The following is a 24,282-nucleotide window of genomic DNA, read 5'->3' on the forward strand; positions in this document are numbered from 1 at the left end:
CGTCGCAAATGGTACATCATTAACAAATGAAACGACGTCATTTTTACCCAGAGTATTTGCGATGGGTTTCTGCCGTCGCAGATGATCCACCATTTGGGACGGTAACTTTTTACCGTCGCTAAAGAATACTTTTTGCGACGATATACCGTGCGTCGCAACTGTTCCTACATTTTTCTTTTTATTTCATTAGCGACGGAAGTCATACCCGTTGCAGAAGCCCATTTTTATCGACGGTAAATAAACGCTGTCGCAAAAGAAATTTTTGGCGACGGAAATTACACTGCGTCGCAAAAAAACCACTTTTTGCGACGGCAGTTACCCCGTCGCAAAAAGCTCCGTGTTATTTGACAGGTTTTCTTGTAGTGATGTGAAGACCCTCAAAAATTTATCAATTGATTATCGACTTTAGACCTGAAAATCTCATTGCCAGGCTTGCTTATCCCTCCTTAGAGATGGCATAATTATTTAGTAGTCACGTAATAAAAATTTTACAAATGAAATGTGATGACAAGATTGTATATGCAAGGTGGAACTAACAAGAATACATGTTCAAACACAAACAAACGTGGATATTATAATATATAAGTATGACTATAATACTTTGCTAAAAAACTATTTTTATAATTTTTAATATTTTATTATTTGTAGTTGGTTGGGAATAATAGAATGGCCTGTATTTGGATTTATTTTGTTTAGTATGCATTTATTGAGTTTTTAAATAATTTTGTATGAAGAAAGTAATATGCCTGAAAAATGTGGAATTGTGGTTAGGAAATCTACATTATATTTGAAGTGAAAAAGGTACAAATAGAAAATGGTACAAACAGTTACATTTTTATTTGAATACATGAATAACATGATATTTATTGTTTGAAGGGTACATAAATGTATTCTTACCGTGTGTGTGTGTTTTTTTTTTTTTTTTTTTTTTATCTGCAAAAGAAAACCTCTATTGATGAACTAAGAAATCATTACATCAAAAAAGGAAAAAAGATGGGTGCAAAAAGTATCATAATGAAACATATAAATTCTAACTAGGTTGGCACCAATATGTCCACACAATCTCTTACTAGCACGCCATCAAGAGTAAGTAAGCTACCAAACAAAGCCAAGAAAAAAACAACAATCAACAGATCAAAGCAACATCAAAACAGCACAATAGCACAATAAAAACAGCAGCTTTCCACCAATAAATCTTCTAGCAGATGCACCTTTTCAACACCTGTTGAAGATTCTGAGGCCAAGAACAGCTCTACAACAGCAGTAGCAACTGGCAGCAACTAGCAGCAAGAACACTTTCTTAGCAAGAACACTTCCCTAACAATAACTAATGGCAACTAGTAGCAACAACAACCAAGTACACTCCATTTCTGCCGCATTAACAAGGTTGACTCCCTGCTACACACAATAGCATAGCTGCTTCAGATTAGAGATTATATCATGAACTGAGTACTTCAACTCTTTCAAATTTGATTTTGCCCACAAAGCAACTCTGACCTTTATCAACTCAATCAATTCTACAAAATCTGGCTTTGCCTCTTTAAACAAACACTCATTCCTAAGCTTTCACACGGTCCACATCAATGCTAATGAGACTACCTTTCAAATTTCCTTCACCTGAAACTTACATTTTGTACCTAACCACCAATGCAAAAGTGCCTCCACAGAACCAGGGACGACCCAATTCAAGTTCCACCATTTCACAATATCAGACCAAACTCTCCTTATCATATGACAGTACAGTAACACATGATTCATGGACTCCACTTCAGATTTACAAAACACACACAGTTTGTTGGCATTAGGATTCAACACTCCAATCCTAAGTACTCCCTCAGTCCCAAAATATTAGTCCCTTATTCCATTTTTCATTGTCCCAAAATATTAGTCCCTCTTTAAAATTTAAGTACAAAAATAATATAAATTTCCTATTTTACCCTTCTTTTAAATTAATAAACAACATAAAAAGTACAATTATGCATTGACATTCTCAAAAAATGTACTATCAAAAGGATAATTTTGGAAAATCAACTTTTTTCAAATGCAATAATTGTACTACTAAAAAAAGTTGAATTCCCCAAAAGGGACCATTATTTTGGGATGGAGGGAGTAAGAAATTTGAGGATTTAATCATGCCTCTCCAAGCTAACCAACTCAGAAATTGCACTTTGGGGGGGGGGGGGGGCGGTTGCTATATTATTCCAAATGCTCTTTGTAATTGTAATTTCAAGCCCTTTGGATGATTCCACCCATTTCCAAACTACGGCCATAGTAAAGGACCCAGAAGAGTGTGCTAGACAAGAACAAGAATCATCAACCAATGCATTTAGAGTAGGTGCATTCTGTAGCAAATCATAAAAATTAAACACTTTCTCCTCTTCCCAAGCAAAAAGAAGCCTTCTAAAAGTTAGCTTCCAGTCACTACCCACTCTTTTTCTTTGGAAAAAAAATGCAACAATGAACCATTTTTCTCAATTGACAATGAAAACAATCTGGGAAAGACTTCACCTAAACTCTGATTGTTAAACCATTTATCAATCCCAGTGAATCTTTTCTACCATTACCCACAACTATTTTAACATTGTTCAAAAAGTATTCACTCAAAGCAAGATTAGATGAATTAACTGATAATACGTCCTGCCACAAAGTAGACATCATACCTGGATCCATTGGTAATGATAAAGTGCAAACATGATTATTAGATAATGAAATTATTATTCTAAATGTTATCAATGATCTTTCTTGTTTTGGTGACAAAGTACAAACATGATTACTAGGGGTGCAACTCGGGCGGGTTCGGTCGGGTTGGGGGTCTGCCCAAGCCCGACCCGAATTGTATTTGGCACTGCCCAAGCCCGACCATGAACCCGAACATTGTTGCCCAAGCCCGGTCCAAGCTTTGTATTTTGAACTCGAATTGCCCGAATTGCCCGAATTGCCCGAGTTCAGAAACTTGTAGGTAGATCTAAGGGTAGACATAAAAGATGCTAATCTAATGGTAGAAAACTAACCAAAAAAAAATAAAAAATAAAAATTAAGACTAACTCTTTTACTTAATAGAAGACTAACCAAAAATAAAAATAAAAATAAAAATTAAGACTAACTCTTTTACTTAATTTATATATATTACATAATTTATTAAATTATATATATATTATATATTATATATTATATAATTTATATAATATATTAAATTGAATTCGGGTTCGGGTTGCTCGGGTTGGCCATTGGTTCTGCCCAAGCCCGGCCCGAATTGCAATTCGGGCATCAAAAATCTGCCCAAGCCCGTCCAGATTACAAGATATAGTTGCCCAAGCCCTAAAAAAACTCGGGCTGGGCTCGGGTTGCTCGGGTTGAGCCCGCCCGAGTTGCACCCCTAATGATTACTAGATGTGGTGGTCCAAAAAATACTAGATTATTGGGAGTAATCCAAATAAGTTCTAACAATGGGCCTAACCCAAGTAAGGAAGCCCATCAAGCAAATAATACACCAAACTCTATAAAAGGAAAGCATCACATTGAAGGTAGGGGGCCCTCATCTCTGCACAACACACACTAACACTTTATTCATTTCTTCCTCTATTCTCTTTGCTTGAAGATTCTAACTTTATCATCGGAGTATTCTTGGCTGGCAACTCAAGTTGGGTAGCATCAACCATGTTTATTTTTGCAGATCTATGAGACAAAGCTCATCTCTTCGTTGAATCTCATCAACAATCCATGTGAGAGGATTTTCTAGATCTTATTCTAAGCCCAGGATAAGGATCCAGGCTGCAGGACGTTTGGTCGGAATAACCAAACATTATTCTAAGTTAGCTGGAAAAACTAACCTAGAAGTTGGCTGGAATAAACCAACACTCGTTACTCTTCAGCCGAAGTAAGTGTATGGCTGAAGAGTGGTTGGCTGGAATAAACCAACTCTTGATACTCTTCAGCCGAAGTAAGTGTATGGCTGAAGAGTGGTTGGCTGGAATAAACCAACTCTTGATACTCTTCAGCCGAAGTAAGTGTATGGCTGAAGAGTGGTTGGCTGGAATAAACCAACTCTTGATACTCTTCAGCCGAAGTAAGTGTGTGGCTGAAGAGTGGTTGGCTGGAATAAACCAACACTTGTTACTCTTCAGCCGAAGTAAGTGTGTGGCTGAAGAGTGGTTGGCTGGAATAAACCAACTCTTGTTACTCTTCAGCCGAAGTAAGTGTACGACTGAAGAGTGGTTGGCTGGAATAAACCAAACACTTTGTACTCCTCAGCCGAAGTAAGCGTATCGGCTAAGGAGTGGTTGGCTGGAAAGCATAGTTTAGAAAGCCAAAACCGAAATAACAGTTGGAATAAGAGAAGCAAAATTTTCATTCAAAAGAGAAGTCATTACAAAGGGGCTTAGTTCGGTTACAAAGAAAAGAGTACAAAATTAAGAGAAAAGTTCATCTATCTCAGTGTCAAAAGCCGCATCATCACCAACTCGAAGACCGGTCTCAAGAGGAAGCTCACTCTCGGCTACCATGATTCCTTCGGTTGGAATCACGTCTTCATTCGGCTGCTCGTTAGGAAGGTCCTCTGCCATGGGTTCCAACCGAAGTGATGGGTCGGCACCAACAACCGGAATGTCTTCAGGAGCAGAGGAGTCATCAGTGTCAGAGTCCTCCAGGAACTCTTGTTGCAAGGCATCTGCATACGCCGCAAGGGACTTCGGTATAAAGTACGCTGGAGGGTCGAAGACCTCGGTCTGTTCATCATGACCGAGCTTCTCCACAGCCGCCCTCCAGCCGCACTTGAAGAAAAGCTCCTTGGCGGCGTCGCATTGTTTGACATAGGCCTCCTCTGCCTCCTTGTAACCTCGCTTGTACCCCTCCTTTTCGGCCGCCTCCATGTTCTTTTTTAGTTCGTTTATTTCGGCGTCCTTTCTCTTCTCAAGCTTCAGCAGCTCACGCAGATATTTGTCTTTTATTACAATGGCCGCTTTTTGCTTCTCCGCTTCAGCCGAGTTAACCAGATCGGCAAGTCGGCCGTTCTCTGCTTGAAGCTCGGTCATTTTCCTTTCGGCCGCCTTTGCTTCGGCTTCCGCCATCGCTTGCCTTGTGGTTTTGCGGAGTTCTTGGACTTTCCTATAAGTGATATTGTTCTTTTGCAAGGCCTGACAAAACAAAGATTTCTTCTCAGCCGAAGTAAAAGTTGGAAAAATTTGGACAGAAAAAACAGACAGAGCTACTTACCAAGATCATGGACTTGGAAGCAGACCGAATTGATTTCATTTCGGTGTTCAGTTGCTTCAAGTGGTGCTCCATGTCCTTGGGGAGGCACACACTTTTGGCCAGGTTAAAGGCCAGTTGGTGGTCTTTTTCAGCTACGACCGAGTCAGTGGCTTTGATGTCTCGGTCGTTGAAGGTCAGCGGCGGAGCCCACTTCGGAGATTCAGCTCGGTCAGTTCGCTCCGGTTGAAGGGAAGGTTGAGGACTCTGGGGGATGGATTCAACCTCATCGACAAGTTGCTGTTCGGTCGATGTAGGTCGGGCGCGTTTGGAAGGGCGGGATGTAGAAGGCTGCTGAGAAGGGAGGGCCACAACGGCAGGCTGCGCCTCGACGGATGGCTGTACTTCGGCTCTGGTTGTTGAAGTTAAAAGGGCCCTGACTCTGCTCTTCTTTGCCATTTCTTCCTCAGCAGTTAATGGAACAAGTCTTATTTCGGGCAAAGTTGGGTCCGGTTCTGGTGCTTCCACAAGAAGGAAATCGGTAACCCTTGCTTTCCGGCGACCGCTGTACCGGTAGGTCGGCTCGAAGTTCAGAAGCTTAGCCCAACTTCTTTCTTTAATCCGTAGTGCGGCTCGCAAAATCGCAAGGTTGGGATAGCTATACAGGGAATGGAGGTGGGCGAAATCTGCAAAAAAGAAGAAGTGTTAGTTCGGTCAATAGATTAAAAAACCGAGATAACATACAAGGAACAAGACCGAAGTTAAATTACCAGGCTCTCCCATTTTCCAATTTATAGGTCGGCCAGGAATTTGGGCTTGAAAATCCTCAAAATTCCCAGAGACCCAGAAGAAGTCATCGTCATTAAGGTCTTTGTCCGGGGTGTGCTTAACAATCTTCTCTCGGCGGCGACGGATCCTAAGGTAATAGACCCATCCAGCATCTTTCGAGCCGATGGAATATTGATGGAATATTTCGGCAAGGCCAAGGTTTAAACCGGTTTGGTGGTTTAGTGCGGCTATTCCCATAATAATACGGTATGTATTGGTGGACAGTTGGGTGGGGCATAACCTAGTTTGTCTAAGGAACTCACAGATCAACGGTTGTACAGGAAACCGTAGTCCGGTCTCAATTATGGATTGAAGAGTAAAAGGAACGAAACCTTCGTTGTCCCATGGAATGACGTCCTTTTTTGCTAAAGTCAAATGAACGTCATCCGGTATATCATAGTCCTTCCTGAATTCGGCCATCCCACCAGGGGTCTCAACTAAATACCTATACTTACCCATTTGTTGTATAATTTAACGAATAAGTTATTTCGGTGCGGTAATCGTGCCCAGAAGCTCGGTTGAGGGCACGCAGGAGTGCCTGGGTAACCTAAGTCTGCAAAGTAAAAAACAGAGGGGGTTAAAGCACTGATCAATGGACCGTGCTACAATTTAAAAGCAAGGTATAAGAGCCCTACTTCGGCCTCAAATTAGCTGGTTCTATCTCGGTTCATCTAAAGGTTTGGCAGCTCGGTTTGAGCAGTTTACTCGGTAGACCGGTTTAACGTCTAGGGGCAGCTTTCTGAGTTCGGTCTAAAAGACTAAGAGAGCTGGTTTAGCCCCAAGGCCTAAATCGGCTGCAATGTGAGTAGAGTTACTTCGGTTAAGCCTCTGGGGTCGGCTTTCTGAGTTCGGTTTAGGAACCAAGAGAGCTGACTTGGCCCCAAAAGCTTAGTTCGGTTGACCACCGAGGTTCCTAGTTTGCTATATTCAAAACTTGGTGATCTTATTTCGGCTAAAGCGAGTTCGGTTATTGACTACAAAGATCTATCTATTTGGGGGCAAACAGGATCCTAGTTCGGTTGCTATGTGATTTTGGATCTAAAAGTGGTTTTCTACATAATAGTTCATACACATGTAGAGTTATACTGGTTTTTGCATAAAAGTACGAAAGCAAAGCAGACAAATGGAGAAAAATGTTTGCAAAAAGCATACAAAACAGAAACGGATGGTAAAACAGATAAAAAAGAGCAAGAAGGGTAGGCTTACTTACCAGATTGGAGAACAAGAAGCTGAAGATGAAGCGGTAGCAGCGATGAAAAGCACAGATTTGGAAGCAAAGAAATGAAGACAGAGAGAGAAGGTAGGGTATATGAATACAGGCGAATGATTCAGCAAGGAAGGGGTGTTTTGTGAAAAATATGAGAGAGGGATAAGGAAAGAAAAAAGCGGGAACTGTTTCAAAATCACGAAGCACGAAGACGGCGTGACAGCCGTCCTTAGCCAACCAAAACTTGCCACGTGTCATAAGAATGGGAAGCGTTACAAACGCTGTGATTGAAGAGACGTTTTGACCGGACATAGTGATACCCGAGGTAAAATTAGCTCGGTTGGAGAGCCTGAGGGTTTTTTCGCTCGGCTGGAGAGGCTAAAGGGTTTTTAGCTCGGCTGGAAAGGCTTAATAAACTCTAGCTCGGCCAGTAGACTGATAATCCCAATCATGCTGCGCAGATGGAATTAAGGGGCAATTGAGAGGGTAATTTTTGGGAAAAATTGGGCCGAGCTGCGAGTTGGGCTTTGAGGCCCAAAACGCGAAGGACTGAGTAAAAAAGGCCGTAAAGGGTACTCCGGCCCAGGAGAGCAAGGTTACTCCGGCAAAGTTACTCCGGTCAAAAGAGATGAGGTTACTTCGGTTGAGAGGTTGTAAATATACTTCGATCCTGCAACAGCTTGGAGTTAGACCGGTCTTGAAGTCTACATCGGCTTTAGAGGTGCACCGGCCTTGGAGTTCTACCGGTCAAGAGTCGTTGTTTCGGTCCAAGCACACCAAGGTTGAACAGGGCAGCCGAAGTAAGGAGTTAGAGGAGAAGACCGAGCTAAGGATAGTTCGGCCCTCTATGGCTCGATATAGCTAATTTTACTTCGGTCAAATGGAAGTTCGGCCATAAAGAAAACCATCCCACTTGGTTTAAGCAGTGGGGGAGGGTGCAAAAGGATAAGCATTATCCTTAGGAGAATGAATCCTAGCAGGACTCTGCATGGAGAAGTACAAGTCCTACTAGGATTGTGCCACGGGAAACTTATAAAAGCTCACAAGTATCACCTTGGAGGAGGTAATTGAACACAATCTTTTTGAGAACTTTGAGCTTTGTCTATTTGTCAAGCTTACTGACTTAGGCATCGGAGAGATTTCCGGCACACACCCGCCGGCTAGCTCACGTTTGTGTTTTCAGGTGACAAAGCGACGTCGTACGGAGGAGCGGGGACTTGGTCAACAGGATTATACGAGGAGAATTATTTCCTCCCCGTACACTTTGCTTGAAGATTCTAACTTTATCATCGGAGTATTCTTGGCTGGCAACTCAAGTTGGGTAGCATCAACCATGTTTATTTTTGCAGATCTATGAGACAAAGCTCATCTCTTCGTTGAATCTCATCAACAATCCATGTGAGAGGATTTTCTAGATCTTACAATATTATATCTTACTTTTTTCTTTTACTTTTTCTTTAATTAAAGTCCAGCTTGTCTCCAAACAAAGATCACAACTCAACCATCCAGTTTGTGACATGGGCCTATTTCTGGGTCTCCTTTCGATAATTCAAACTGTTCATGTTTTAAGATTAATTAAGTGCATCACCCATGAAAAAAATCAACTCGATCGAATAATAAAAACCACGTGTTCAAATAAATTTTGTATGAAAAAAATGAACGGTGAGAAAATAAATAATTTATACAAAACTGATTCGAACACGTGGTTGACACTTAAAATACAAATTTTTGAATCACAAAAAATATTTTCAAATCACTTGCAATAAATTTGAATCACATATTAATTTTTTAATTAAAGCTCCATTTGTTTCAACATAAAATATTTTACACCAAATTTATTTTTGATGTAAACTAGTTTTGTATAAAATAATATTTTTAATTTTATTTTTTGACGTTTGGTTGACACTCAAAATACAAATTTTCTATTGTCTAAAGTAAAATTTTGATTCAATAAAATGTCCATTATTGCTTTTAGTGAGGTGGGAACCTATTAGAAAATGTCGAATGTGCTGAAAGAGATAATAATTCGAAGTGAAATTGAATTACAGGATTTTAACTAGTAAGTAATTTTCAGAACTATGATGAAAAATATTTTTTTATAAATATTTTACTTATTTTTTGTTCAATTAAAAATAACAATAAATAAAATATTCTTTAAAAAAATACATTTTACATCGAAATCAATATAGGAAATTTAGTCAAAATCCTCTCATAATAAAATTTTAATGTATTAAGGATAAACACAAAAAGTTTTCCTTAAAAAGTCTAACACCTCTATTACCAAAATATCCGTAGTGAATAATTTAATATTTAAACTTTAAAATGATATAAGTTTTGATCTAGATGTTAATTTTTAATAAAATTAGTGTTTTTATAATCTTCTTATCAAGGTTTATCAAATAAAGATCTATGTTGACTATAATTTTTTTTTTTTTTTTAAAAAAAAAAAGTCAAAATTAACGTTGTTAGGTTTTATTTCTTGGCAATCCCGTTTGACAAAACTCCTTTGAGTTGTAATTTTATTCGCTCTTTTTTATTTCAGTGAGGCTATGAGTTTATTAGATGCGGATCCAACCCGAATTGTGCCTTGCAGAGAAGTTTGTGATGTTAATGCTTTCAAGATTGCCACTTCGCTGATTATTACGGGGGTCGAGCTGCCCGGTCAGCTCGCGGCCGAAGCAAAATGCAAAATTGCATTCAAAATTGCATGTCCGTCGTTGCTCGCTCGAGCCAAGGAATTCTCGCTTGAGCTAAGGGCTTGCTCGCTCGAGCCAAGGAATGCGCGCTCGAGCCAAGAATTGCGTCCATACAAAAACCTGAAAGAGTGTATTCCTCGCTCGAGCCAAGGATCCGTCGCTCGAGCCAAGGCACTAGTAGAAATCATGAAAAATACACTCCTCGCTCGAGCCAGCAGAGCTTCGCTCGAGCGAGCCTCAGAATCCGGATTTCTCAAGGAGTTTGTTTTCTTCCCAATCTAGGATTACTTTTGGTTCTCTATAAATACTTGGTTTTCTCCCAAAACTAAGGTATTGATTGAACTCCTCCAGATCTTCTTTTTGGTTCTTAAGGATTATATCTGGGGATATTTTGTTAGTTTTCTTTAATGTTTTATTGAGTATTCAACTCATGGTTTAAAGAGAGTACATCAAAAGTTGTGTTTTGTTCTACAAAAGAGAGAGTTGTTCTTCGGTGGATTCTGAAGAATTCGAGCCTGAAGCTTTGGTGGATTCCGGGATGGCTCATCGTAAAGACAATTCCGAGGTGAAGACGGGGTTGGAAGAGACACATAGAGGTTGGTTCAATTAGGCGTGGATTCGCTAGGTAATTGAGAGTATACCTGTGTAATTCCTTTAAATCTTCTTAGTGGATTGTTTTGTGGCTGTTGCCCGTGGTTTTTTTATCACAGTTGGAGGTGTCCAATTGTGGTTTTTTCCACGTTAAATCGTTGTGTCTCTTTGTCTTGATTGTTTGATTGGGATTGTTATATTCTGCTTAAAATTGATACATAATCACAAATCAACATCTAGGGGATTTCTAAATTTTTCAAACGTAAATAATAATATATTATTCTAATTCACATAAATATTTTACTGTTTCTAAACAAGTATCAACAATAAAAACGGAGTACGACACTCCCTTCATATTAACTCACACTACTGCTAGACAGTTGAGATGTCGGAGACAAAATCTCTTGAGTGGACAATCTTCCAGTGGATGAATAAACCGATTTAAGCCTTGTTTGGGATATGATTTTTTTTAGTTAAAATAGTTAATAAAAATAAAATAGGCTGTACGTATCGGCAATGCATGAATGCTCTCATCACCGACCCAATACACCATTTAAAGGCTTATGCTCATTCTCATTGAAATTCTAACCAATGTGAGTATTGGGACTCAAGAAAAAGGTCTTATCATCGAGTTTCTCACTGCCTTAGCAGACCTAGGTCACAACTTATGATCGGATCTTGAATTAGGGTTTCCCCAGGACCTTTGGCGATCAGAAGGTATGGAACTACCATGGAAGTCCTAAAGCGTCATGGTGGTTGAGCTTTCTGAAAATTTCTGCTTCAACATATTCTCTCTCTATATATATGTATATATATTCTCTATGCCATGCAATCTCTGTGTGCGCGTGTATCTCTCTGTGAAATCGGTATTTCTCTCTAGAAATCTAACAAAGAAGGAAGATGGAGAAGGAAAAGAAGCAAAAGGGAGGCAAAGTTAGCTCTCTGTTCAACTATATCATATACAAATTTATACTATCAAGGGCAAGATCGTCTATAAAAAATTAGGACTTTTTTTTGTCCTTCCGAAAAGAAATGATACTATTTGAGAGGGTTTAGAAGATGAAAAAAAAAATCACTTTGTTTGGTTCTATTTTTTCAAAAATACTTTTCAAAAAATTCTACTTTTTTGTTTTTAGTATTTTTTTGTTTTTACTGAATTTTTTTAATATTTTAAGTATTTTTTTTTTACTTTTTGGACATACCTCACATAAATATACCTAAAAAGTAAAAAAAAAATATGAAAAAAACCTTTTAAAAATTTACTAAATACCAAAAATTTAAAAAAAAAATTACGAAAATTCAGTATATTTTTTTATTTTTATGTATTTATTAATTTTTTAAAATATTTTTTCATAAATTTTTTACTTTTTGAATACATCTAAGTAAGGTGCATCTAAAAATTTAAAATTTTAAAAATATTCATTAAAAATAAAAAAACACAAAAACTAAAAAACTCAATTTTTAAAAAACTTAACCCAAAAAACTCAAAGCAAACACTGAATAGGATTGTCTTTTTCACATTAAAATGTTGGGCCTAAGGGGTTTTTGCCAAATTTGTGAACGTGGGGGGTCTTGTCCAATTGATTTTCGCTGTGCTGCTCTGTGTAGCTTCTTCCATTCGGCAAACCCAAGCTCAACCTTTGACCTTGGCAACTAGCCCAATGTATTGGCCCGAGCCCTTAGCTAAAATAACAATTTGTCATTACAAGAAACCTAGTTGATCATTAGGAATAGTTTTGCCAAAAACATTATAACATGGTGATGCTATGAAAAATTCAAATAGTGTATGTGGGCCTAATCTGCTTGGGATTTGAATTTGGACTTCAAATTGGGCATTTGAGATGATGACAAATAAATAAAAAGAAGTAAACCAAATCAAAAAATCATTAAGGCTTGTCTATTTTCTTGAGAGTAAAGCTTGTCTCGTGTTGTTTGTTTCCATAGGACCGTTCCTTAACATATTTACTGCTATTTGTGTATTTACGCGTTTTCTTTGTTATTGTCAACACCAGGCCAAATTTTTTTTATAATAAAGAATGCATTCCATCAGCCGGCAAAATCAAGGGAAGAACAGATGATGAAACATCTTTCATCCATACTCTTAGTTCATCCTCTCTTAAAATTGTGCTCAGAAACTCATTTGGTAACATGCCAAAAGACTTGGAGGAAGCTTCCTTGCTAAATATATATCTAGGTAGGCACATGATGCAAAAAATGGCAGTGTTAGGCTCACATATGAAAAGGAGACAAAATGAATTCATACTGTTGTTGAGCTATCTCACAAGAGAAGTGTACAAGTGTGCTTTTAGAAACTGATCTCTATGCCTTGACTTGGTGTCCTAACCATGAATTCAAACAGTTCGAAATAATAGAGCCTACCTTATATAATGAGGGGGAAAAACATCCAAAAATATATATATATATATATATATAACTGGGAAAGAAAAGTACAAACTTTTTTATTTGGTTTTAGCCATTCATAAATTAAAAGAAAAGAGTAATTGTCAAACCAAATTTTGGGCTTAGCCCAGTCAGTCAGAATGCCCTACGTTATTGGGAGATCAAACATACAGACAAAACTCTACCTTCTCAAGCTACAATCTCTTACATATTTGCATGTTGGGCTTGTCTCGACTGGTCTAATTTAGGCACGTGGGCTCACCACAGCCCCACTTTAATGATCTAATTCGTTTATTATATATGTATATATGTTATTGATTGACTGATACTCTCGTAAGAATCAAATCTTCTTTTGGCCAGTTGTCCCTAAGCAGTCTATTCTGTTTGTTTTGCGGTCATTTTATTGTCTCTATTTATTTCTCTCTTTACAAGTGAAACGGTTTAGTTTGATATACATTATTGAACTCATTTTCAAATAGTTTAAGTATTTATGACAATTAGTGATTTCACATAAAAATAACTATAGTTTTACAAAATAAATCTCCAAAAATAACGAGGCATTTTTTTAAATTAAAATCCACCTTGAAGGATGTTTTTCAACAACATTAAAGAACTTTAATTAAAAAATAAATAAAACTACTAGAATAAGGTTGATCTCCAAATGGTTGTTGCGTGGTGTATGTAGGGGTGTGCATAATACCGTCAAAACCGCCGAAACCGCCAAAACCGCACCGAACCGCACCGCCAAGGCAAATTCATTATTATTTGTCAATCGAACCGCCGGTTTTTGGTAAGAAAAATGGCAAATTCTAGTGACATTTTTATCAATCCGCCGGTTTCTATTTTTCTTCCAAACCGCACCGACCCGCACCGCTATTAAATCATGTTTTATAGGATTCTAAAAATTCTTTTTTACTTAAGTTTGCTTGTTGTTCTATACCTTAGAATATAGTATTACATTAATGCTCGAGGAGAATTTTATGTATTGTATTTGATCATTGCAGCTTCCACAGATACTTGTAATGAACTGATGGCATAGTCGTTGATATTATCATGTTGTTGCTACACTTGCTGCATTAGAAGAAAGCTTCGCAAGATGCTTAACATCACGATGTCTCTCGTCTTTTTTTTACTCTTTGATTTAAGTTTTGTAATTTGAATTATATTTTTTATAAACCGCCAATCCGCCCGAACCGCCAAGGCAAATCCGCCATTATTTGCCAACCGAACCGTCAGTTTTTGATAAGGAAAATGGCAAATTCTAGTGACACTTTTATCAATCCGCCACCCGCCATACGATTTCTATTTTTCTCTCAAACCGCACCGACCCGCCCCGCGCACACCCCTAGGCGTATGTATACAAGAAGACGTGGTCTGCTGATGAGGGTTGCAAAGTCAACACCTTTATCTGTTGCAAACAACCATTCTTATCTTTTCTTCTTTTTCTTTTTTTTTTTTTTTTTCAATCATTAAGAATATTTACCATATGAATAATTATAACTCGACAATCATAATGTAACAGATATATAAGCCAACAAATTAACTTATGAAAGAGCTTCATAATGAGAAAGAAAAAAACAACACAATAAAAATGCATAGTATTATTATATCACAATACGTAATATTATCATTTAATAATTGACATAATAAATCTCTCAATATAGTGATTTATTATTACAAAGAGATATTAGGTGTCAATTAAAATGTTATATCATCCTTATAAATTTTTATATGATTCTAATATACACGTTCATGTTAAACATGTAATATGGCATACATGATATATATAATATGTCCACAATTAAGTTTTGAACAAATAGATAAATAAAATAATGCACCATCACAATCACAATTAAATAAGAAAAATTCCAAATGGACATTTGAATTTTATTGTTGAACTAGATTAACAATTAACAAGTGCAGCCTCTAAAACAAAAGGTTTTACTTGAATAGGGGAGGTGGTCTATGATGAGGTAGGAGATCTAGAAACAATTGACCAGGCTTTTAGAATATATGTTCTAATATTCAGAACTCCATAATTTAAGAATTATTACATTTGAGTTCAACCAATGAATTAAGTATTGGTAATCTTATCTAAGATTTGAAAAAATATATATAATTAATTCTGCATTTTTTAAGTAATTACGTCCACTTTTCTTAATGATACATTTAGGCTCAAGTTCATCTACTATTTAATTCATTAAAAATAATAATAAATAAATATAAACAAAAACAAAAACAAAATTAACAACAACAATATATAACAAAATAAAAATAAAAAAAGAAGAAGAGGAATTGAACAATTCAATACATTAAAAATTCAGTATTTGGCTTGGTAATGTTTATTAATTAATTGTTTTCAGGATTTCACTATCAGAGCCGTGTTGACCTGTCTTCGAAGAATAATATGTAATAGGCATCAAGTTCAAGCATTTGACAAAATAGTTTCAGGTTGTTTGGAATTCAAGTTGCTTTTAGAAACATTCTAAGGAAAAAATTACATGTTAAATTGTTAATTATCAACTTATTTAAAATTTAAGCTGCTAAATAGATAAATAATTTTATTATTTATATGCTCAACATATTCCGTCATTTATTATAGCCAAGCTCTCTACCATAAGGGAGCCAAACACATGCAAATGTATCAATTTGATACAATATTAAATTGTTAACGGTCAATTCACATAGAAATTTAACTTGTTAAAGAGAATAGTAATTTTATTATTTATATTCTCAACAGATAATATGTAATCATATCACACGTCAATTACCATTTGTCATTTTTCCTGTTATCTTCCTTAACATTAATAAAAAGTGATCTATATTGTAATTAAATATCAATCACAATTATAAAACCACATAACAATGCTACAATTGACACCAAATAAGTTCTCCATTCTAAGGGCTCTGACTTGGTGTCATAACCTGTAAAAAAGAACTCAAACAACACAAAAATAGTACTTAATAAATAAGCGAACCCTCACCTTGACCCTTTCTTTGCATTGCTAAGATGAAACTTCACTGGTAGTGGCTTCTATATTGGTGACCAAGTCATTTAAAATAATAATAATAATGATAAAATGAAAGAAGTAAAGAAAATTGGTGATCTAGTCATTTTTATAATATTTTTAAAAGTAATAATATATTAAAAAAATTATACAAAAATATATGACAAACTTGACTCGTTTTATTTTAAACCACAAAACCCATCAAGATAGGCATATTATTTCAAAAAATTTACTACTGCATTGTTCTGACTAAGCATTCTAGAGAGTAATGTTATACACAAATGGACTTTTTACCAATAAGTACAAAATTACTGAGGTCTACAATAACAATTACATATATAACCCATACCGTTGGGTGTAGTGGTAAGAAATTTATTTATGTATAATATTTTTCTATTATATAATATAAAATTTATGAATGAAGAGTATTTTCCTATTTAAAATTTTTGTTCTTTTTTGGAAGGACGGTTTCTAACAAAAATTTCAAAATAGTGGTTAGTAGTTATCACGAAAAAGAGGTGAAACAATTGTCAATAATGTAAGGCTACAAAATATACTATTGCAAAAGAGTCTTTTTAATTCCATGTCTTAAGGGCTTTTCTACACAAGGATATTGTTATGGACCCAAATAATTTATTAAATTTTTTTATCAAATTTCTCACATGGATATAAAATCTATACAAATCTATAATTTTTTATCAAATCTTTCATATGGGTATATGTGTGCGAGTCTCACATCCATGTGAAAAATTTACTAAATTATTTGATATTTCTAACATAATTCTGCTGCAAAATGGGTCAATATAATAACATTGTGTAATTAAATATTAAATTATATCTCGTTTAGTTTTAGGTGGTATTATTGGTCCGACGCCAAAACAGGCAAGAAAAAATGAAAAAAAAAAATGTTATATGTGATTGAATTTTTGTCTTGTTCGTTTAGTGAAGTTTTTTTTTTTTCTTTTTCTTTTTGAGCTAAAATTCACAACATTAATGTGAGACTTTTAATAGAAATATAAAAAAAATATTTGAGACCTCTAATATTTTTTTTTTAATCTATTAAAATAATCAAAAATTAAAATAATCTATTAAAATAGTTAACTTCTAAGACGAGGCCTTATTGTCAACTCGAATGCTTGTGAAATAAACATTAAGATTATATTGCACTTCTCGATCACACCCCTTTATCAAAAATGCTAAAACCCTTAAAAATTTTATCAAAAGTTTTATCAAATGTCTCACGTGGGTGTGAGACTTACATGGGACCCACATTGTGTGGGTCCCACACCCATGTGAGACATTTGATAAAACTTTTGGTAGAATATTTGGGGTTTCTAGCATTACTCCCCCTTTATATATTGCACTTCTCGATCCACCCCCAAAAAAAAAAACCCCAAAAAAGAACCATGTGATCTAAAATGGTGACCCTTCACTGATTTTTTTTTTTTTTTGAAAAAATATAAATATTTTTTGAAATTTGTTTAAATACAAATTTTTTCTTATAATTCTAAAAATTATATCATACTCTTGAAGTTTTTAATTTTATAACAAATGACTGTGAAAACCCATCTTTTAATTATTCTTTAAAGAAAATTTATTAATTAATTTTGTCTACAGTCTATCTGAATTATACATTAGTGTAAAAGTTAGTTTTAAATTGACTCAAATCAATCACTAACAAGACATTATTAAGAATAATAATTTTGTGGGTGTTCAATATTTGTTGTTTATAAATTATTTTAATTATGATTCAATATAATAACTATTCTTACTAAATACCTTAGTTAAAAATCTTAGTACGTCAATTTTCAGAAACCCACACAAAAAAATATATATATATATATATATATACAAACAAACAAACCATGGGCAAACAACCCATAGTTCCTACCAAACCCACCATCCTTTATAAAATTTAGGGAAGAACTTATAAAAATTAGAGAAAGTTTGCTCTTAGAAATTGGAGAAAGGGAATGGAATGTTTTTGAGGAAATAAAATAATGGAAAGAATGAGAGGGAGAGAGAGATGTCTTCAATATTTATATGCATGCAAGCCTTCCTTGTGCATGCAAGCATCCGGTGACAAAGAAAAAAAAAAAAAGAAAAAAAAAAAGAAGAGAGAAGTCCCCAAAGCCACCAAGCTTGGTGTTAGGAGAGGAAGAAGAGTAGGAGATTAAAGAAGCCAAAATTCTCAACCATTTTGTCACTCTATTACTAAGTAAGAAAACCCTCTCAACCCTCTCATTTTGTTTTTATATAATTGAAAATTTTCAGATTACGTACATTTGATACATTGTCTGAAACTGTGTTGAGAATAATCTGTCTTGAATCTGCCAGCATGTTACCCGAATTTTTAGACAATTTTATACTCAGAATCTCGAGATGATTTCTTCTATAAAGTTGTTTATAATGATGTCTAGTTTATCTAGAAATTTTTGGAAACAATTTTTGAGCTTTCTACGAATTTATACAAAATTTTAACTAAATCTGAAACTGTGTTGAGAATAATCTGTCTTGAATCTGCCAGCATGTTACCCGAATTTTTAGACAATTTTATACTCAGAATTTCGAGATGATTTCTTCTATAAAGTTGTTGATAATGATGTCTAGTTTATCTAGAAATTTTTGGAAATAATTTTTGAGCTTTCTACGAATTTATACAAAATTTTAACTAAATCTGAAACTGTGTTGAGAATAATCTGTCTTGAATCTGCCAGCATGTTACCCGAATTTTTAGACAATTTTATACTCAGAATTTCGAGATGATTTCTTCTATAAAGTTGTTGATAATGATGTCTAGTTTATCTAGAAATTTTTGGAAATAATTTTTGAGCTTTTTACGAATTTATACAAAATTTTAACTAAATCTGAAACTGTGTTGAGAATAATCTGTCTTGAATCTGCCAGCATGTTACCCGAATTTTTAGACAATTTTATACTCCGAATTTCGAGATGATTTCTTCTATAAAGTTGTTGATAATGATGTCTAGTTTATCTAGAAATTTTTGGAAATAATTTTTGAGCTTTCTACGAATTTATACAAATTTTTAACTAAATCTGAAACTGTGTTGAGAATAATCTGTCTTGAATCTGCCAGCATGTTACCCGAATTTTTAGACAATTTTATACTCAGAATTTCGAGATGATTTCTTCTACAAAGTTGTTGATAATGATGTCTAGTTTATTCAGAAATTTTTGGAAACAATTTTTGAGCTTTCTACAAATTTATACAAATTTCTAACTGAATCTGAAACTGTGAGACAGATTTTACCATGTATTTGAAAATTTATTTAAAATTCTATACTAAGCCAAATCTGGTAATTTCTGACTAGAAGATGAAATTTGAGAAGTCTAGTTTCATAATAAATCCTTAGATTATGGGTTTGATCTATAAATTTAAGCATGGAGTTAAAATAAGGAAATGTGACAAATCTGTGTCATAAACATCCTTGGAATTTGTTTAGAATTATTTATAAGTTATTTTTGGGAAAAGCTTTCTGAAAAATAACCATAACATGTTTATTGAGTATCCTGTAGATCGATATGAATTTTAGAGTTGTATAAGTAATGTATTTATAATTTTATTTGCAAGATATATACTCTGAAAATTTCCTGGACAGAATAAAATCACCACTTTAATATTATGCTAGTCTAATTTTGTAAATCAAAAATTTGTGCATGTGTGTGTTTAGGGTTTAATTCTTGTATCTAAGTTATTATTTCATACCATGGTTTAAATAAATTGTTTATTTAAATTCTGTACTTTTATTTAGTATTGTGTGACACATGCAATATTTTATGATTGGGAATTTTAATGAGTTGTATAACATTACTTGTGATTAAAAATTTGGAGTTATTTGTGATTAATATCAAAATTAACTGAAATGATTAACGACATATACAAAGTTAACAATTGACGGTTAATACCAGTTGTTCGGGGTGAGTCTTGGTTTAAAGACTGTACGGAATTAAGTGTTGACGGTTAACACCGGTTGTTCAGGGTGAGCCCTGGTTTGAGAATTCTCACGTAAATTGTGTTGCGAAACTCTAAGATGGCACGGGACTTATTTAAACCATTTTCGGTATTCGGTTTTGGAATAAGGGTGGATGTGCAGGTGGCACACAGGGAGGTTGCTTACCCCTGGCAGACCGTTTCCTTGGGGCAGACCACGGATGCCACTACTTGGGTATATAACTCCGGACGTGGGCATCCCTGGTAGTTACGGTTGGTAACACTTAAATATTTGACCAAGGGAGGGTTTCAAATTAACCGTTGCCATGCTTAGTGGTTGGTGAGTTAAATCTCTTTGGTGAGATTTCGAGTGTCACCTAAATTATTAAAATTATTGAAACTATTCTAATGGTTGTAATTTCTGTGTATAATTATATTGTTATCTCATGTTTAGAATATTATTATTTGTCTCTTAAAAAGAATGGTAGGATGGTTACGTTTTCTTACTGTGTTGCAAAACTCATGGCATATATTTTGTTGCCCTGGCATTTCATGCCAGATTATGTTAAAGAAGGGACTGAGGCTGAAATTGGAGCTGCTGCCAATATCGAACCTTGGCTGACTTAGAGTCAATATTTTGTCGGAATAAAATCCTGTTATCCCTTGTATTAGGATTTAACTATGTTGTGACGTTGTGTGTGAACTTGTAGTTTTATTTTGTCGTTGGACTTTGGCTTTGTAAGAACTTAAAAGTTCCTAATTAGTAGTTAAAACTTTATCTAGCAAGTTATTGTTATTTAAATCTTATGATGTAAAAAAAAAAAATTGGGGCGTACCAGCATGGTATCAGAGCTCCAGGTTAGAATACCTAGGGACGGTGGGAAGAGGTTTAACCTCAGTTGAGGAGTAGTATCATATGTTAGAAGGAATAGAATTATGTAACTCATAGTTTATGAGAGCTTTATGCTAATCATAGTGACTATCCTTGTTTGATCCTAACTAGCTTGACGCCAAATTTGTCGGATGTAAAATCATCACTTCTCTATCTTCATTGAACCTTTCCAATTCGACAAAGTATTGCCTTAAGATGATCAATTGGCAATTTTTGAGCCATGTTTATTGTATCTTGTATGTTGTTCTCTTGAAAACCGATTACGCTCTTTTAATCCTTATAGGGTGAAGAATCATAGGTGTTTGGTTTGAAATGTGTATGGCCAAACACAATTTCAATTCAAATATCTAGTTTGGTCACCAGCTCCATAATCTTAACCCTATTAAAAGTTCAAAACCATCATGTCATTCGACTGTACCGTCTGTTCAAATTCCAATTGAATTCCTATGCAAGTTATGCTATTGTCGTAGCCACGTCATACTCTTTCTTCTCTACTGTGACTGTGTGAATCTTGGGATTAGAGCTTGAACGATTAGAAACACCTATAAGTGTAGCTTCACTGCTAAAAGGTCAAATTCGAGTAGATCTCGTATGCAAATCATGTGAACTAGGAGTCTCTAGTTTGCGTTTAACTTGTCTGTGACTCTAGATTATCTGAGACTATTGGTTCAAGTTTTCTTTACCAAAAAATAATAATAATAATAATAATAATAAATAAATAAATAAATAAAAATAAATGAATAAAAATCAAGGCAATGAATTAGGGGCATAGTTGAGTCAGTGATTCTATCTTCTCTCCCGCTCGAGTCACCTAGTCAGTGTATTCATACCGGTCAGGGTATTCATACCGGTCAGTGTATATAAGTGTGTTCCTTTCATACCAGTCAGTGTATTTATACCAGTCAGTGTATATAAATGTGTTTTGATTGTTTTGCTTCGTTTTTCTTTCGTTAAGTTATTTTGTGATTCAGGTCAGTATGGAATCAATGTCCAATTCGGAGTTCAAATTCAATCATTCTCAAATTCAAATCAAACAAAATTATTTTCAAATTCAGAGTGATGTGCCAGTCACGCCATTGATGTACAGAACCTAAATTGATTTTATTGCAGTCTGGGAGGACATCCCCGATTACAGAGACTCCAAAATAAAATAAAATAAAATAAAAAGACCCAGAAAATATATATATATATATATATATATATAAAATAAAAAGAAAAGAAAAAAAAAAAAAAAAAAGAGGGATCTTGTTCTTCTTTCTCCTCTAGCAGACGGCCATACACCGACCTCATTTGCTTGACTCTCCCGTCGTTTTCTTCATCTCAATTTCGCTCTGGGAGACCTTCGAAGGCCCTGCCTCAGTGTTTTCACCAAGAGAATTAACTCTTCGCCGACCATCAAAGGCAAAATACGACGGTGCTGCAAACTGAGCCATACAAGTGGCCTGTCGTTTTACCTCTTTATTCTCCATGGAGGTAGCCTTCCGTTTCAATTCCTTGTTCTCTGCCTTCAGTGCGCAAATCTCCGCTCGCGCATCCCTATACATATGTTGAAGCAAAGTGAGTTGGGCGTTAACCCGATGTACCTCACACGACTTGTTTTGTAGACGGTGAGACAGGTTAGTGACCGCGGCCACTGTCTCCATACACGACTTCAACGTGTAGTGGTTGGCCTCAATATCAGTTTGAGCAGCCATCACTTGCTCAACTGTTAGTGTAGGAAGACTAGGATGAGTAAGAGCATGGGCACTTGGCCCAGAGGAGCTCGATGGATCATTAAGATCCGGAAAAAGAGAGAGAGGGCGAGACGAAGCCATGTATGGAAAGAGAGAGGAAAGAAGGGAGACGCAGAGAAATGACAGAAAATAGAAGATGAAGAGAAGAAGGGGAGGAAAGATTGATGGAGGAGAGACAGAAGAAGAGAGTCATTAAGAAGAAGAGAAAAGAGTGATGAAGAAGAAGAAGACAGAATGGAAGAAGACAAAGAGGGAGAGAGAGCCGAGACGAGCTTGCAAATCGAGGAGGCTTACTTTTGTCGGCCAACCGACGCAAAAGTAAGCCCGCGTGTCAAACGCGGTTTTCGAAGGAAGAGAAAGAGGCGGGAGAGTTGTATGCATATATGTATATGAATTGTATATCTATGTATTATATATATTTGTTTACATATTTGGTCACAAGAGTGGCTTGGGTTCAGTGGTTCGGTTGTTGAGAATTGAAAGGCTAAGCCTGAGGTTAGAGGTTCGAGCCCCCATAGCAACGAGTGTTTCTTTTGTTTTGTTTTGGTTTTTTTTTATATATATGTGTCTCGTATACCTATATATATATAATTGTTTGAATATTTTGTCACAGGAGTGGCGTGGCTTAGTGGTTGGAAAAAAAAAAAAAAAAAAAAAAAAAAAAAAACCAAGAGGCTAAGTCTGAGGGCAGGGGTTCGAAACCTCGTATCCCCACATCCATGCATTTTGAGTGTTTCCTTTCCTTTTTTTGCGTGTTCGGGAGGAAGATATTCTTAAGACTGCATTTCGAACGCGTTACGGCCGCTATGAACTAGTAGTGATGCCATTCGACCTAACCTATGCACCAGGCGTGTTCATGAGCTTAATGAACAACATATTCACGCCTTACTTAGATCAATTTGTGATAGTTTTCATAGATAATATTATGGTGTATTCCGAGTCTAAAGGAGACCATGAACAACATTGAGAATAGTACTTCAAACTTTAAAATAAGGCTAGTAAATGTGAATTCTGGATGGTGGAAGTAAAGTTTTTGGGTCACGTGGTATCTGACAAGGGAATATTAGTAGACCCAACTAAAGTAGAAGCATTGACAGAATGGAAGCAACCTAAGAACACATTTGAGATTCGTAATTTCTTAGGATTGGCCGGTCACTATCGAAGATTCATTCAAGACTTTTCAAAATTGGCCAAACCAATGACACATTTGACTCAAAAGAGGGTAAAGTTTGAATGGAACGAATTTTGTGAAAATTCATTCCAAGAACTTAAGAAAAGATTGACGAGTGCCCCTATTCTCATAGTGTCAGATCGTGATTCTCGTTTTACGTCACAGTTCTGGCAAAGTCTGCAAAAGGCCATGGGTACAGAGTTGTGTTTTAGTACAGCTTTTCACCCTCAAACTGACGGTCAATCGGAAAGAAAAATTCAGACTTTAGAAGACATGCTTCGAGCTTGTGTGATGGACTTTAAAGGTAGTTAGGAGAAATATTTACCACTAGTCGAATTCTCTTACAATAACAGTTTTCAAGCAAGTATTGGTATGGCACCGTATGAAGCTTTGTACGGACGGCCTTGCCGATCACCAATATGTTGGACAGAAGTCGGAGAAGCACCTCTTTTAGGGCCAGAGTTAGTTCAGGAAACTACCGAGAAGGTGAAACTAATTAGGCAAAGGCTTGAGACCGCTCAGAGTAGGCAGAAAAGCTATGCAGATCAAAGGAGAAGACCTTTAGCATTTAAAGTTGGAGATCATGTGTTTTTGAAAATACAGCCTCGCCGAGGAGT

Source organism: Camellia sinensis, chromosome 12, assembly GCF_055761805.1.
Source record: "Camellia sinensis isolate YWXY chromosome 12, ASM5576180v1, whole genome shotgun sequence".
NCBI classification, from domain to species: Eukaryota; Viridiplantae; Streptophyta; class Magnoliopsida; order Ericales; family Theaceae; genus Camellia; species Camellia sinensis.